This window comes from Schistocerca gregaria, chromosome X (genome assembly GCF_023897955.1).
Source record: "Schistocerca gregaria isolate iqSchGreg1 chromosome X, iqSchGreg1.2, whole genome shotgun sequence".
NCBI classification, from domain to species: Eukaryota; Metazoa; Arthropoda; class Insecta; order Orthoptera; family Acrididae; genus Schistocerca; species Schistocerca gregaria.
The window spans coordinates 815,002,713-815,018,268 of record NC_064931.1 but is presented as its reverse complement, the minus strand read 5'-3'; the positions used below and the strand labels follow the sequence as shown (position 1 = coordinate 815,018,268).

The 15,556-nt window shown below is 45.4% G+C and overlaps 1 protein-coding gene across 1 annotated transcript in view; it reads right to left on the bottom strand.

Moving 5' to 3' along the window:
* The window catches only part of LOC126299100 (alkaline phosphatase-like), a 233,252-nt gene that overhangs the window by 49,850 nt on the left and 167,846 nt on the right, over window positions 1-15,556 (bottom strand). The window lies entirely within an intron of this gene.

Sequence of the window (15,556 nt, the reverse complement as noted above, 5' to 3'; positions counted from 1 at the left end):
GAGGTGTTACCGTGGTAGGTTTCTGGAGATAAGGAGCAACAGATGTCTATGTAAAGATCAGGCAGTTACTGTAAATCACAAGCCAGTGGTTTGTGAGCACTGAGCTGGAACCTGATAGTGCTCTAGATGTGTTCCTTTGGATACTTGAATAGCATAATAGAGCACCCAGTGGCCTGCATGTTTCGAGTAGCTGTTCATTTGGATGATGGTGTATCTGGGCATGGCCATTGACTTGTTGTAAGAAAAAAATGTAATTTATCTGACAAGGCAATCTATTTACAGTGATCCAGAGTACCATCTCAATGATCCAGTGCCCAGTAGAATGATAATTGAAGATGTGATCGGGTCAAAATAGGAACACATGAGGGTTGTTTGCTGCCACCAGGCAGCTTTCACTCTCATGGTGGGGAGTCTTAATTTTATGACTCGTCAGTATATGAGTGTGGCGTTGATAGGTCATATTGACCTTAGACAACATTAATCTTTGGGACTCAGGTCGCTTACCCAAGCTGCCATGTTAATTCAGTCTGTTCTTAGATCTTGTACTGTGTGCACATGTATGGTAGTTGTCGAAATATATGTAGATGCAGATATTAGCGGGGACAGTTTACACGCCATGTGCTGTAAATCAACATGGCGTGGCAGCCAAGGCCACCTCACCCAATGCTTTGTTCGAAAATTTGGAAGCCCAACTATGACTGCCAGGCCCCTTCAATCCTTCGCCAACAGCCTGCTCTCCATTACTCCATAGTGATTCGTGATCTCCAGCCACATTAACCTCAAACTTTGTTGTTCTACAGTGGTCGAGTGTTTCTAACGACAGTTGCGCGCACGATACCACATCCACTGCGCGGGCAGCTGCCCCGCGTGTTGATAAACATTCCCCATCTCTCGCGCGCCAACCATGTGACTCGGCGGCCATCGCTGTTCCACGCCAACACCACTCTTGCTAACGCCGGGTCCCAAGTGCAAGGTTGACAGCAGGCAGTCGCCATGCGTTCCGACCTCCTCCGCGCTGCGCGCGCAGCCGCCCTCTCCAAACAAGCAAACGCCGCGGTCACATACTACACATGTGACTTTCGTGCTGCCTTTTCCCACTTGCACTAACAGCTATGCCTCGTCGGGCCCTACCCATCCAAAAACTTCACGTCAGGACATTGATCAGTCCCGTGTGCAGTTATCAGTTTCTTCCATCACTGACGGAATTACACACAAGATAGTTACCACTGCCGCCCTTGCTATTAGGCACAACGTTAGATGCCTCAACCCTATTAAGTTGCGTGCAGCCCGGCAGCAAATTAACAAACTTTTGGAGGTCAGGTATTCTGCAACCGTCAGACAACAACTGGTCTTCACCGATCCACCTCGTTTTCAAACACGATGGTTCTTTCCGAACGTGCGGCGACTGCAGATGTTTAAATGCTCATACTGACATGGACTATTACCCTGTGCCTAACACAAATGATTTCACTCATGTGTTATCAGGCGCTACAATCTTCACTGTTATTGACTGTAAACGAGCCTACCACCAGATTCCCATAGCGCTGGATGACGTCCATAAAACAGCTATTACCATGCCGCTTGATTTGTTCCAATACAACTTCGTGCCATTCAGTCTAAAAAACACAGCACAAACGTGGCTGCGTTTCATTGACTCCATCTTATGACATTTCGACTTTTGCTTTGATTTTCTGAATGACATACTCATTTTCAGCAAGTCAGCTGAGGAACACCAAAATCATTTATCCATGGTCCTCCAGACCTTCAACTCCAACGGCGTCGAGGTCAACAAAGAAAAATTCCAGTTGCGTCAGCATTCCGTCACATTCTTGGGTTACACTGTCTCCAGCGACGGAATATAGCCTCCCAAATCTCATGTGCACGCCATCACTTTACTGCCGTCCCCGGCTATTTACAAAGAACTCAGATGTTTCCTGGGCACAACAAATTACTACTATCGTCACCTGCCTTCTGCCGTCGCCATGCAGGCCCTGCTGACAGACTCACTGTCGGGTAAACGAACTTCAGGACTCAAACCCGTTCGCTGGACTGCACCTTTGCTGGAGGCTTTCAATGCATTAACGACTTCTTTAGCTCATGCTGTGACACTTGTCCACCCCGACCCCTCGGCCGAGTTGCTCATCTCTACGGGCGCCAGTGACATCGCAGTTGCAGCAGTACTACAGCAACGCAAGGCAGACTCAATTACCCTTCTTCATTTATTCTCTAAAAAAATATCACCAGCTCAGAGGAAATACTCCGCTTTCGATAGAGAACTCCTTGCGGTCTACAAGGCCATCAAACACTTCTGCCCCAACGTGGAGGGTCGCTCGTTCTTCATCCTCACGGATCACAAACCACTCCCAGATGCTTACTGAACCCCCCCCCCCTCCCCTGAGGACCCACCTCCACGGCCTTTCCATCAGTTTGATCTAGGCTCCCAATTCACAACCGATGTGCAGTACATAAAAGTAACGAACAACACTGCTGCAGATTTTTTTCGTGGATCAATACTATTTCACGGATCATTGACTTATCCAACCTGGCCACCCTACAAGCCTCCGATGAGGAATCTCAAGCTCTTCTCTTGGCCACTTAAACATCCTTTGTGTTTACTAAAGCGTTGTGGATGAGATGTAGTGCGACTCTTCTACTGCTACCCTATGCCCATATGCCCATCACTCCCCCCCCCCCTCCCCCCCCCCCCCCCCCCCCCTGTGTCGGCAGGCCTTCGACGTTCTGCTTAACCTCACTCACCTGGGCGACCATGCCACTACACGGCTCATCTCCGAGCGTTTCGTTTAGAAAAATATAAAATGGGACTGTCAGAAATAGGCATGCAGCTGCGTCCCATGCCAATGCAACAAAATCGGCCACCACCCCACTCCACCACTGGGCAAGCTTGACATCCCTCGAGGACGATTTCGTCATGTACATATCGATCTTATCCATCCTCTTCCATCGTCGGTGGGCCACAGATACACTCTATCCACAACTGACCGCACGTCCCACTGGGAAGAGGCAGGCCCCTTACCTAACATTACTGCCGAGACCATAGCCAAGGGTTTTATCTGCCCATGGATTGCTAGGTTTGGTTGTCTGACCACCATCACCACCGATCAGGGTCAGCAGTGAGTCTTCCCTGTTCACCATTTCATGTAACACCTGCGGCGTAAAGAAAACTCACACCACAGCCTACTACCCAAAAAGTAAAGGGTTAGTGGAACGGTGGCACCGCAATCTAAAAATGACGCTCAGGTGCGACGACTGCCTCTGGTCTGAAGCACTTCCATGGGTGCTGCTCGTCCTCGGTTCAAATTTCAAGCCCGACTTACAGCGAACTATCTCAGAATCCGTTTTCAGGGAGAACCCCGTCCTACTAGGGGAACTCATTAAGACTCAAGTAGCTGAAGACTACCCGCCCTCCCCGGATTTCATAAATCGCATGCACACCCACTTCAAACACGAACGCTGCACCTACCTATCAGCCTCTCCCGCTTACGTGCCAACTGCTCTCAACACTTGCTCGCATGTAATGCTGAGAGACGATTCAGTCCGACAACCTCTGCAACCACCTGATCTCGGCCCCTTTAAAGTCCTCCAGCGGGGCGATACAACTTTCGACATCATCGTCAAAGACTGTCCGCAAACTGTTTCGTTACACTGACTCAAACCAGCATTTGTGGACCTCGTCGTCCCTCTGCTGGCTCAGTCTGATCCTCGTAACGACTCTCCCGCCAGTCTCCTCCCGCCGTGGAGTTCGACAATGTTCCTCCTTCGGCCACCACGACATTTTGTTCCCCCGACGCCTCCCCGTCGCCTTTCACGGGTTTCTGAGACACGTCACCCTCCACACCGTGTGTGGGTTTCGCTGCTACCTCATCGACTATGGAGACACCCTCTCCCATAGTAATCCTGCACTGCAACGTACCCCCACAGCACGTGGTCGAAATTTCAGTCGTCACTCTCGATGACCGAGTCCTCATTCTACTCACAGACACCACGGACCCGCCACCCAATAACCATCAGTGTTGTGCATAGTCTCACCCTCCCTCGTGGGTGCGACCCAATGACAATTCGCGCCTTCATCTCGCCAGATGGCTCGATTAGCATCTGGGCTTGCCACATCTACACCCTGCCATCCGCCGTTCAACCCACCTGCTCTCAGGCTGGCTGCCGCATCGCCCATCCTTGTGTGGCTCAACGACTTCAAGGTGGACCTGCCTCCCATCGCTCTGCCTTCGCACCCCGCCCCGGTCGGGGTGGAAGTCCCGGTCGTGCATCTAGCAGCTCGTACGACCACCAACAGCATCGATGCCCACATCATCTCCCCTCAAGACTCATATGCGGTACTCTGTACTGCGGGGGCAGGGGGGGGGGGGGCTGTGTGGCGTCGATAGGTCATATCGACCTTAGACTACACTTATCTTTGGGACTCAGGTAGCTTATCCGAGCCACCATGTTAATTCAGCCTGTTCTTATACCTTGTACTGTGTGCACGTGTATGATAATTGTCGAAATATATGTATGTGCAGATATTAGTGGGGACAGTTTATTCTGTATACCGCTATTTGTATCCTGATCCCATATGAGCATCAGCTTTTACGGGATTCTGCATATAAAAAATTAAACATGACACATTGGTTTCTTTAAATAAATATTTCATCCAGTACTCACTAAAGTTGTAACATCATGAAGGCAGAAGGCAACAACTGTAAAACTGGCATGAAGTTTACTACATGCTTAGATATGAAAGTGAATATCATTTCATCAAAAAAGTAGGTAAGTGTAATGCCATGTGCACTGCCTGACAAAGTGAGGCACACATAAGAGAAGGGGGGAACGAAAATAAACTTCATGGGTTGAGAGAGTATGTGATATTATTTCAGTGATAACAAAACTGAGTTAAATTTACAAAGAACATGGCAGTATGAGCCCACTTATCGTGACATTACATCCCCTCTGACCCGCATGCATGCACTGATTTGTTTGATAAGGATGTTATATCCTCTCCTGAGGCAATATGTCCCACGATTGTCATAAATTTTCTTTGATATCCTAGATACTGACACTCAGAAAGAGATGACATCCAAGATGGTCCCATAGATGTTCTATCAGGAACATATGTGGGGATCAAGCTGACCACCAGGAGTACCTTAACATTACGCAGACATTTGTACAGACACGTGGCATGCGCAGACAAGCATTTTCCTGTTGAATTACGGCATAAAAATGCTTTTGTATGAGAGGTAACATATGAGGACGCAAGGTGTCCGTGACGTACTGTTGTGCCATCAGCATGTAACAACTTAAGGGTACCTTTCTCTCTTCTAAATTGATTCTATCCATGCTAGTCTCATTGTTAATCATTTCACAATGTTGCTGCTTTGTCTAGTGAGGATCCGTTGACTGTAAAGTGAATATGTAATCATTGGCTTCAGGAGGGGCATGCCAAGGAGGATCTCAGTGGCTCTGCACGATTACCACACAGGTGGAGAGACATTTTCACCGAGCCATGCGGGATTGTGCAGTCACATCAAATATTTTGAGTCAGGAAACAGGTTTGTTTGCAGCATGGTGTACTATACTGCATAACACAGCATGTTGTTACGTTCCGTGCATTTACTGCTGGCTGTGCTTGTGCTAGGTGGCCGGCGTAGTATTTTAAATTGTTTGTTGTGTTCCCTACCCCCATGAACCACAGACCTTGCCTTTGGTGGGGAGGCTTGGGTACCTCAGCGATACCGTAGGTGCAACCACAACGGAGGGGTATCTGTTGAGAGGCCAGACAATCGTGTGGCTCCTGAAGAGGGGCAGCATCCTTTTCAGAAGTTGCAGGGGCCACAGTCTGGATGATTGACTGATCTGGCCTTGTAACACTAACCAATGATGATGGCGTGCTCTTGGATAAAATATTCCGAAGGTAAAATAGTCCCCCATTCGGATCTCCGGGCGGGGACTACTCAAGATTACATCATTATCAGGAGAAAGAAAACTGGCGTTCTACGGATCGCAGCGTGGAATGTCAAATCCCTTAATTCGGCAGCTAGGTTAGAAAATTTAAAAGGGGAAATGGATAGGTTAAAGTTAGATATAGTGGGAATTAGTGAAGTTCGGTGCGCCGGCCACGGTGGTCTCGCGGTTCTAGGCGCTCAGTCCGGAACCGCGCGACTGCTACGGTCGCAGGTTCGAATCTTGCCTCGGGTATTGATGTGTGTGATGTCCTTAGGTTAGTTAGGTTTAAGTAGTTCTAAGTTCTAAGGGAATGATGACCACAGATGTTAAGTCCCATAGTGCTCAGAGCCATTTGAACCATTTTGAAGTTCGGTGCCAGGAGGAACAAGACTTTTGGTCAGGTGAATACCGGGTTGTAAATACAAAATCAAATAGGGGCAATGCAGGAGTAAGTTTAATAGTGAAGTAAGCCACTACAAATAGCATAGTGAACGCATTATTGTGGCCAAGACAGACACGAAGCCCATGCCTACTACAGTAGTACAAGTTTATATGCCAACTAGCTCTGCAGATGATGAAGAAATCGATGAAATGTATGATGAGATAAAAGAAATTATTCAGGTAGTGAAGGGAGACGAAAATTTAATAGTCATGGGTGAGTGGAATTTGAGAGTAGGAAAACGGAGAGAAGGAAACGTGGTAGGTGAATATGGATTGGGGGTAAGAAATGAAAGAGGAAGCCGCCTAGTAGAATTTTGCACAGAGCACAACTTAATCATAGCTAACACTTGGTTTAAGAATCATGAAAGAAGGTTGTATACGTGGAAGAACCCTGGAGATACTAAAAGGTATCAAATAGATTATACAATGGTAAGACAGAGATTTAGGAACCAGGTTTTAAATTGTAAGACATTTCCAGGCGCAGATGTGGACTCTGACCACAATCTATTGGTTATGAACTGTAGATTAAAACTGAAGAAACTGCAAAAAGGTGGGAATTTAAGGAGATGTGACCACGATGAACTGACTAAACCAGAGGTTATAGAGAGTTTCAGGGAGACCATACGGGAACAATTGACAGGAATGGGGGAAAGAAATACAGTAGAAGAAGAATGGGTAGCTCTGAGGGATGAAGTAGTGAAGGCAACAGAGGATCAAGTAGGTAAAAAGACGAGGGCTAGTGGAAATCCTTGGGTAACAGAAGAAATATTGAATTTCATTGATGAAAGGAGAAAATATAAAAATGCAGTAAATGAAGCAGGCAAAAAGGAATACAAACGTCTCAAAAATGAGATCCACATGAAGTGCAAGTGGCTAACCAGGGATGGCTAGAGGACACATGTAAGGGTAAGATAGATACTGCCTACAGGAAAATTAAAGAGACCTTTGGAGAAAAGAGAGTCACTTGAATGAATATCAAGAGCTCAGATGGAAACCTAGTTCTAAGCAAAGAAGGGAAAGCAGAAAGGTTGAAGGAGTATATAGAGGGTCTATACAAGGGCGATGTACTTGAAGACAATATTATGGAAATGGAAAAGGATGTAGATGAAGACGAAATGGGAAATAAGATACTGCGTGAAGAGTTTGACAGAGCACTGAAAGACCTGAGTCGAAACAAGGCCCCCGGAGTAGACAACATTCCATTAGAACTACTGACGGCCTTGGGAGAGCCAGTCATAACAAAACTACCAGCTGGTGAGCAAGATGTATGAGACAGGCGAAATACCCTCAGACTTCAAGAAGAATGTAATAATTCCAATCCCAAAGAAAGCAGTGTTGACAGATGTGAAAATTACCGAACTATCAGTTTAATAAGTCTCTGCTACAAAATACTAGCGCGAATCCTTTACAGACGAATGGAAAAACTGACAGAAGCCGACCGCAGGGAAGATCAGTTTGGATTCCGTAGAAATGTTGGAACACGTCAGGCAATACTGACCTAACGACTTATCTTAGAAGAAAGATTAAGGAAAGGCAAACCTACGTTTCTAGCATTTGTAGACTTAGAGAAAGCTTTTGACAATGTTGACTGACTGTAATACTCTCTTTCAAATTCTAAAGGTTGCAGGGGTAAAATACAGGGAGCGAAAGGCTATTTACAATTTGTACAGAAATCAGATGGCAGTCATAAGAGTCGAGGGGCATGAAAGGGAAGCAGGGGTTGGGAAGAGAGTGAGACAGGGTTGTAGCCTGTATATTGGGCAAGCAGCAAAGGAAACAAAAGAAAAATTCGGGGTAGGTATTAAAATCCATGGAGAAGAAATAAAAACCTTTGAGTTTCGCCGATGACATTGTAATTCTGTCAGAGACAGCAAAGGACTTGGAAGAGCAGCTGAATGGAATGGACAATGTCTTGAAAGGAGGATATAAGATGAACATCAGCAAAAGCAAAACAAGGATAATGGAATGTAGTCGAATTAAGTCGGGTGATGCTGAGGGAATTAGATTAGGAAATGAGACACTTAAAGTAGTAAAGGAGTTTTGCTATTTGGGGAGCAAAATAACTGATGATGGTCGAAGTAGAGAAGATATAAAATGTTGACTGGCAATGGAGGGGAAAGCGTTTCTGAAGAAGAGAAATTTTTTTACATCGAGTATAGATTTAAATGTCAGGAAGTTGTACCTGAAAGTATTTGTATGGAGTGTAGCCATGTATGGAAGTGAAACATGGACGATAAATAGTTTGGACAAGAAGAGAATAGAAGCTTTAGAAATGTGGTGCTACAGAAGAATGCTGAAGATTAGATGGGTAGAATACATAACTAATGAGGAGGTATTTAATAGACCTGGGGAGAAGAGGAGTTTGTGGCACAACTTGACCAGTTGAAGGGACCGGTTGATAGGACATGGATCACAAATTTAGCATTGGAGGGCAGCGTGGAGGGTAAAAATCGTAGAGGGAGACCAAGAGATGAATACACTAAGCAGATTGAGAAGGATGTAGGTTGCTGTAGGTGCTGGGAGATGAAGAAGCTTGCACAGGATAGAGTAACATGGAGAGCTGCATCAAACCAGTCTCAGGACTGAAGACCACAACAACAACATTGTTGTGTTCCAGAATGTGTCTCTTAGGATGATGATGGCGATTACACTTTTACTGAGTGATGACATCAGTGTTTTGTTCGCGCAAACAAAGTTGACACTTGGCGCTGTGGCTGATGGGGCGACTGTAAATGGGAAATGGTTTTACGGACGCTCCCATCAGCCACGGCGCTGAGTGTCAACTTTGTTTGTGCGTTTAGTACATTGCTGTCAGTTTGTGAGAATTACACTAGTGGACATTAAAATTGCTACACCAAGAAGAAATGCAGATGCTAAACGAGTAGTCATTGGACAAATATATTATACTAGAACTGACATGTGATTACATTTTCACGCAATTTGTGTGCATAGTTCCTGAGAAATCAGTACCCAGAACAACTACCTCTGGCCTTAATAACGGCCTTGATACGACTGGGCATTGAGTCAAACAAAGCTTGGATGGCGTGTACAGGTACAGCTACCCATGCAGCTTCAACACGATACCACAGTTCATCAAGCGTATTGTGACGAGCCAGTTGCTCGGCCACCATTGAACATACGTTTTCAATTGGTGAGAGATATGGAGAATGTGCTGGCCAGGGCAGCAGTCTAACATTTTCTGTATCCAGTAAGGCCCGTACAGGACCTGCAACATGCCGGTCGTGCAGTTTCCTGCTGAAATGTAGGGTTTCTCAGGGATAGAATGAAGGGTAGAGCCACGGGTCGTAACACATGTGAAATGTAAAGTCCACTTTTCAAAGTGCCGTCAACGCGAACAAAAGGTGACAGAGACATGTAACCAATGGTTCCCCATACCATCACTCCGGCTGATATGCCACTATGGCGATGACGAATACACGCTTGCAATGTGCGTTCACCGTGATGTCGCCAAACACGGATGCGATCATCGTGATGCTGTAAACAGAACCTGGATTCATCAAAAAGAAATGACGTTTTGCCATTCGTGCACCCAGGTTCGTCGTTGAGTACACCATCGCAGGCGCTCCTGTCTGTGATGCAGCGTGAAGGGTAACCGCAGCCATGGTCTCCAAGCTGATAGTGATACGAGGCCGTTGGGATCCAGCACGGCGTTCCGTATTACTCTCCTGAACCCACCGATTCCATATTCTGATAACAGTCATTGGATCTCGACCAATGCGAGCAGCAATGTCGCGATACGATAAACCGCAATCGCGATAGGTTACAATCCGACCTTTATCACAGTCGGAAACGTGATGTTATGCATTTCTTCTCCTTACACGAGGCATCACAACAACGTTTCACCAGGCAACGTCGGTCAACTGCTGTTTGTGTATGAGAAATCGGTTGGAAACTTTCCTCATGTCAGCACGTTGTAGGTGTCGACACCGGCGCCAACCTCGTGTGAATGCTCTGAAAAGGTAATCATTTACATATCACAGCATCTTCGTCCTGTCGGTCAAATTTCGCGTCTGTAGCACGTCATCTTCGTGGTATAGCAATTTTAATGGCCATCAGTGTAGTTATGAAGACTGTTGGTGAATTTTAGGTGTCATCTGAAAATGCTGACTTAGAACAAAACCAGTTGTGGCGTAATAAATCTACCTGAAACACAACTGTGGTCGTTATTAACATTTGCTATCGCATCTCCACTGGTCTGCTAAGTCACCCGGTCTTAATGCCACTGAAACTAGCTGGGATATTTGGAGCCGCTGGTGAAATGTACGAATCAACATCTCCAAAACTTGTTAGCTCTAATGTGTGCCAAACTGCACACGAGGCTCGGCCTGCCTCTACTTTGCTCGGTACTTCTCGGAAGCACTCGATACAGCGATACAGCGCGACATTAAGCATTGCGTTGCAGCAGTGTTTGGTCGGCACGCTTCTTCTGTTCGGCAGAATCGTGGTGTCAGTGCTGTTACCCTTTTCTATTCATTCACGGTATAAAAGAGGTTTACAGAGCCAGTGGCTGTTTGCACAAAACGAGGCAGACTAGCGATCTATTGCCGAAAGCCTTTAAAAATAAATGTGAATTGTAGAAGAAAAGGGTACGAATTCTCAATATCTGTTTTGCAGTATACAGTCACATCATTGAGTGGTATTGGAAATTTACTGTGGAACGGCGTTAAAACAACATGAAGAAATAATTTTAATATTTAGTTAACGATAAAGGAGGAAAAATTTATAATGATGGAAAATTTATAATGACGGATGGGAAATCATTGTTCTGTACAACAGGAAGCACACATGGGGCACTTGACGAAATTGGTTGTACGACCAGTAAATTTTCTGAAGTTGTACACGTTATAATACTGTCAGTTTTAACAGTTTTCGATGGAATCGAAGGAAGAGTATGGAGACTTTACATATTACTGCAAGGTACGTTGGTTAAGTCAAGGGCATGCCTGGAACGATTTTTCGATTTCAAACCCACTATTGTTGAATTTTTGAGAGCAGAAAGAAAGCAGGAGTGAAAATTGGAATATCGAGACGGACCTTACATTTTGAGTGAATGTACAGTAAAACACTGCAATGTGATGAACAACTTACTTATGATTCGAGGGGATACCAATCATGACAATGAAAAGGAAAATCGCATTGTGGAAAGGACAAATTCTCACAAAACATCGTCAGTTTCCCTAAGGTCACTAGTGTAAAACCAATACGAGGCTTGAAAAATTCATTGTGGCCTTGGAAGAATTACAAGGATAGTTTCCTAAACATTTTGAAGACACTGTCAATGTTACATCTATTTTCGAGTTGTTTTCGAGACCGTTCGTGTTTCAGATGAAAGCTCTTCTGTGCATGTGCAGATGGAACCGATTGATCTCAATGTAATTCCTGTTTAAAAGGTAAATTCTTTTACGTTAAATCTGTCCACGAAATCTACGTTGTTGTCCTCGGTAAGAGTTTCCACGTCTCCATAACGATCGACTGCCTGGTATAGGATAAATACACAGACTGGTTGGCATATAGGTCCACTAGCAGACTGTTCCAGATCGATTTAGCGAACCCTCTGCTTACGGCTGAGAAAGGTCCTTCGTATCGTACGAAAATCTAAATAGCTGTCCCACTTGTGTATCTAAGAAAATGCAAATCTTTTTTTCCATAGTACAATGACATTTTCTGGATATGATTAAGGTTGTTCCTCTACTCTCATAAACTCGAAAGTTATATTTCTTCAAATAGAATTGTGTGATCACAGATCTCTATACCTTAAACTATTATACCAACAAACGTGAAAATTGGTACAACTATATTATGTTATGTGATAAATATGATGCTGAAATGTGATATCTATTACGGTAAAATGGCTGATAATTTGTAAAGTTTTTCTAGTTTTAGTTAAAACACTCGTAAAATACTGAAAATAATTAAACATAGTTTTGATTTTACATGTATACAAATTTTAAAAACTTATTTAAATATAATTGTCTATATCACTATTAGAGAATAATTATAATAACTAATCAAAATATCCACGGGTGTACTGCCGGTCTACAGTGTCCAACGGGCACAATATTTCGGTGATCATACATGTCGCCATCATAATCATAAGGTGAACTGACGGACTGAGCTCCTGTGAACGTACCGGTACGGAGATCTGTACGCTATGGCTGCTCAGGGGGAACTGGGTTGTCACTGCGGCGGCCGATTTAAATACCCTCCGCCCGCGGCGCACTCCCTCCGCCGTCCGCGCCCTGCGCTACGGTCGCGCGGTGGAACAGATTGCGACGGCGTCTGAGATGACGTCAGTGTGATTGCTCTGTCCGCCGTGGTCGTCACAACTATTCGTTTGCTCGATTTACTCTTGATTAACCCAATCACTGGTTCCCAAACCTTGCTAAGATTATAACCACAGTCACGATTTATGAGGTCGTCATTGGTGCGAATTTCGATGGCCTCTCTAACAACGCTGTCCCAGTATCTCAACGTCTGTACCAGAATGCTCGTGCTTTCATACTCCATAGCGTGATTTTCCAACAAACAATGTTCAGCGACCGCCGACTTGCTCGGATACATCAGTCGAGTGTGCCTCTGGTGTTCACGGCATCGACCCTCGACGGTACGCGTCGTATGACCAATATACGACACATTGACACGGAATCTGGTACACGCCGGCCTTCCTCAAGCCGAGGTCATCTTTCGCGCTCCCCACCAGTGCACGAGTTTTATTCGGAGGACAAAACACAGCTGCGACCCGGCGTTTCTTCAAAATGCGGGCGATTTTCCCCGAGAGTGCGCCTGTATGTGGAATAAACGCAGTGCCTACCTCCTCCCTCGTGATTTTATCAAACTCCACAGGCTGTGCTGTAGTGGTTGGGCGGAAAGCACGTTGACTCTGCCACTCTGAGTAACCATTTTTTTTTTTCTTCGAAATGCAGTTGTCAGATTTCCCGGGGTAGACTCTCTGCGACAGAGATAGTGTGCGCCCTATGTACTAGATTTTTAAGTACCCCATTCCTCTGTGAAGGGTGGTGACAGCTGTCTGCGTGCAAATACAGATCAGTGTGCGTTGTCTTCCGATACACCCCATGACCTAGGGTGCCGCCAGCGCTTCTCTTGACCAAGACGTCAAGGAAAGGTAATTTACCCTCCGTTTCAGTCTCCATAGTGAATTTGATGTTGGGGTGTATGGAGTTTAGATGTGTAAGGAAGTCAAGGAGATTATCCATACCATGTGGCCAGATGACGAACGTGTCGTCCACGTAACGGCAGGGCTTCCTCCTCGAAGTTCTCCATGTACAAATTGCTTCTTATAGCTTCTCTCCGGGCTGGCAAAGTCAAGTAATTTTAATATGCATGGTTTTAAGGCTGATGCAGCCTTATTCAAGTATACATACAATTAAATCTTCCTGTTTGTAGCATCTGGTTTTGGCAGAATCCAAAATTATGAAAAAGCTTGGGTTCCACATAAATAATTAATTTTACTAACTTCAAATAAGAGTATGACTGAAACATTAGTGTTTTATGTATGTTAATTGATAACAGTTTTAATGATGCAGTAGTTAATCACCAGGCCTGAGCTGCACTATGTAATGAAAAGTATCCGGACACTCCCAAAAACATACGGTTTTCATATTAGGTGCATTGTGATACCACCTACTGCCAGGTACTCCATATGAGCAACCTCAGTAGTCATTAGACATCGTGAGAGAGCAGAATGGGGCGCTCCGCAGAACTCACAGACTTCGAATGTGGTCAGGTGATTGGGTGTCACTTGTGTCATATGCCTGTTCGAGATATCCACACTCCTAAACATCCCTAGGTGATGTGATAGTGAAAATCAAGACAATCACACAGGAATTCCAAACTGTATTGGATCCACTGCAAGTACTATGAAAGGTAGGCGGGAGGTGAGAAAACTTGGATTTCATGAGCGAGCGGCTCCTCATAAGCCACACATCACGCCGGTAAATGCCAAACGACGCCTCGGTTGGTATAAGGAGCGTAAACAGTGGTCGATTGAACAGTGGAAAAACGTTGTGTGGTGTGACGAATCACGGTACACAATGTGGAGATCCGATGGCAGGGTGCGGGTATGGTGAATGGCCGGTGAACGTCATCTGTCAGCGTGTGTAGGGCCAACAGTAAAACTGGCGGGAGGTGGTGTTATGGTGCGGTCGTGTTTTTCATGGAGAGGGCTTGCACCCCTTGTATTTTGCGTGGCACTATCACAGTACATGTCTACATTGATGTTTTAAGTATCTTATTGCTTCCCACTGTTGAAGAGCAATTCGGGGATGGCGATTGTATCTTTCAACACAATCGAGCACCTGTTCACAATGCATGGCCTGTGGCGAAGTGGTTTCACGACAATAACATCCCTGTAATGGACTGGCCTGCACAGAGTCCTGACCTGGATTTTACAGAACACCTCTGGGATGTTTTGGAACGCCGACTTCGTGCCAGGCCTCACTGACCGATATCAATACCTTTCCTCAGTGCAGCACTCTAAGGAAAATGGGATGCCATCCCCCAAGGAACCTTCCAGTACCTGATTGAACGTATGCTTGAGAGAGTGGAAGCTGTCGTCAAGGCCAAGGGTGGGCCAACACCATAATCAATTCCAGTATTACCAATGGAGAGCGCCATGAACTTGATTTTCAGCCAGGTGTCCGGATACTTTCGGTCACTTAATGTACATTCACTCGCAGGCTACAGCAAGTGGGAGGAGCGAGCTCTCTCAGCACATGAGGTGTCACCAGACTGACAGCGTGCTACAAGCACATTTGCTTCTTTGAAGGGGAGAGTATGGAAATTCAAAAGTTATTCAAGAGGAATGGTCACCACACAAGGTTTTCAGTAAATTACGGGACTGCACTCCGCCTGTTTATGAAAAACACGTTGTTTTCCTATACGGAGCGTCCCGAAGAAATGGCAAGTATTCAGGGATATGACAGGAACGCTCATTTGAAGCAAAAACTTCACATTAATATGTGTCCTATTCTGAATGGTTTCCAAGATGGGACACATTTAATGTACATTTGGTTTTGGCCTAGTGGTGCTTATGTATGTGTCTTACCCACTAATCGTCTTGATTCTAGCCAAACCTACATCGTTGCTTTCAACCTCTTAGCACGGAATGTCTTTCTGCTAT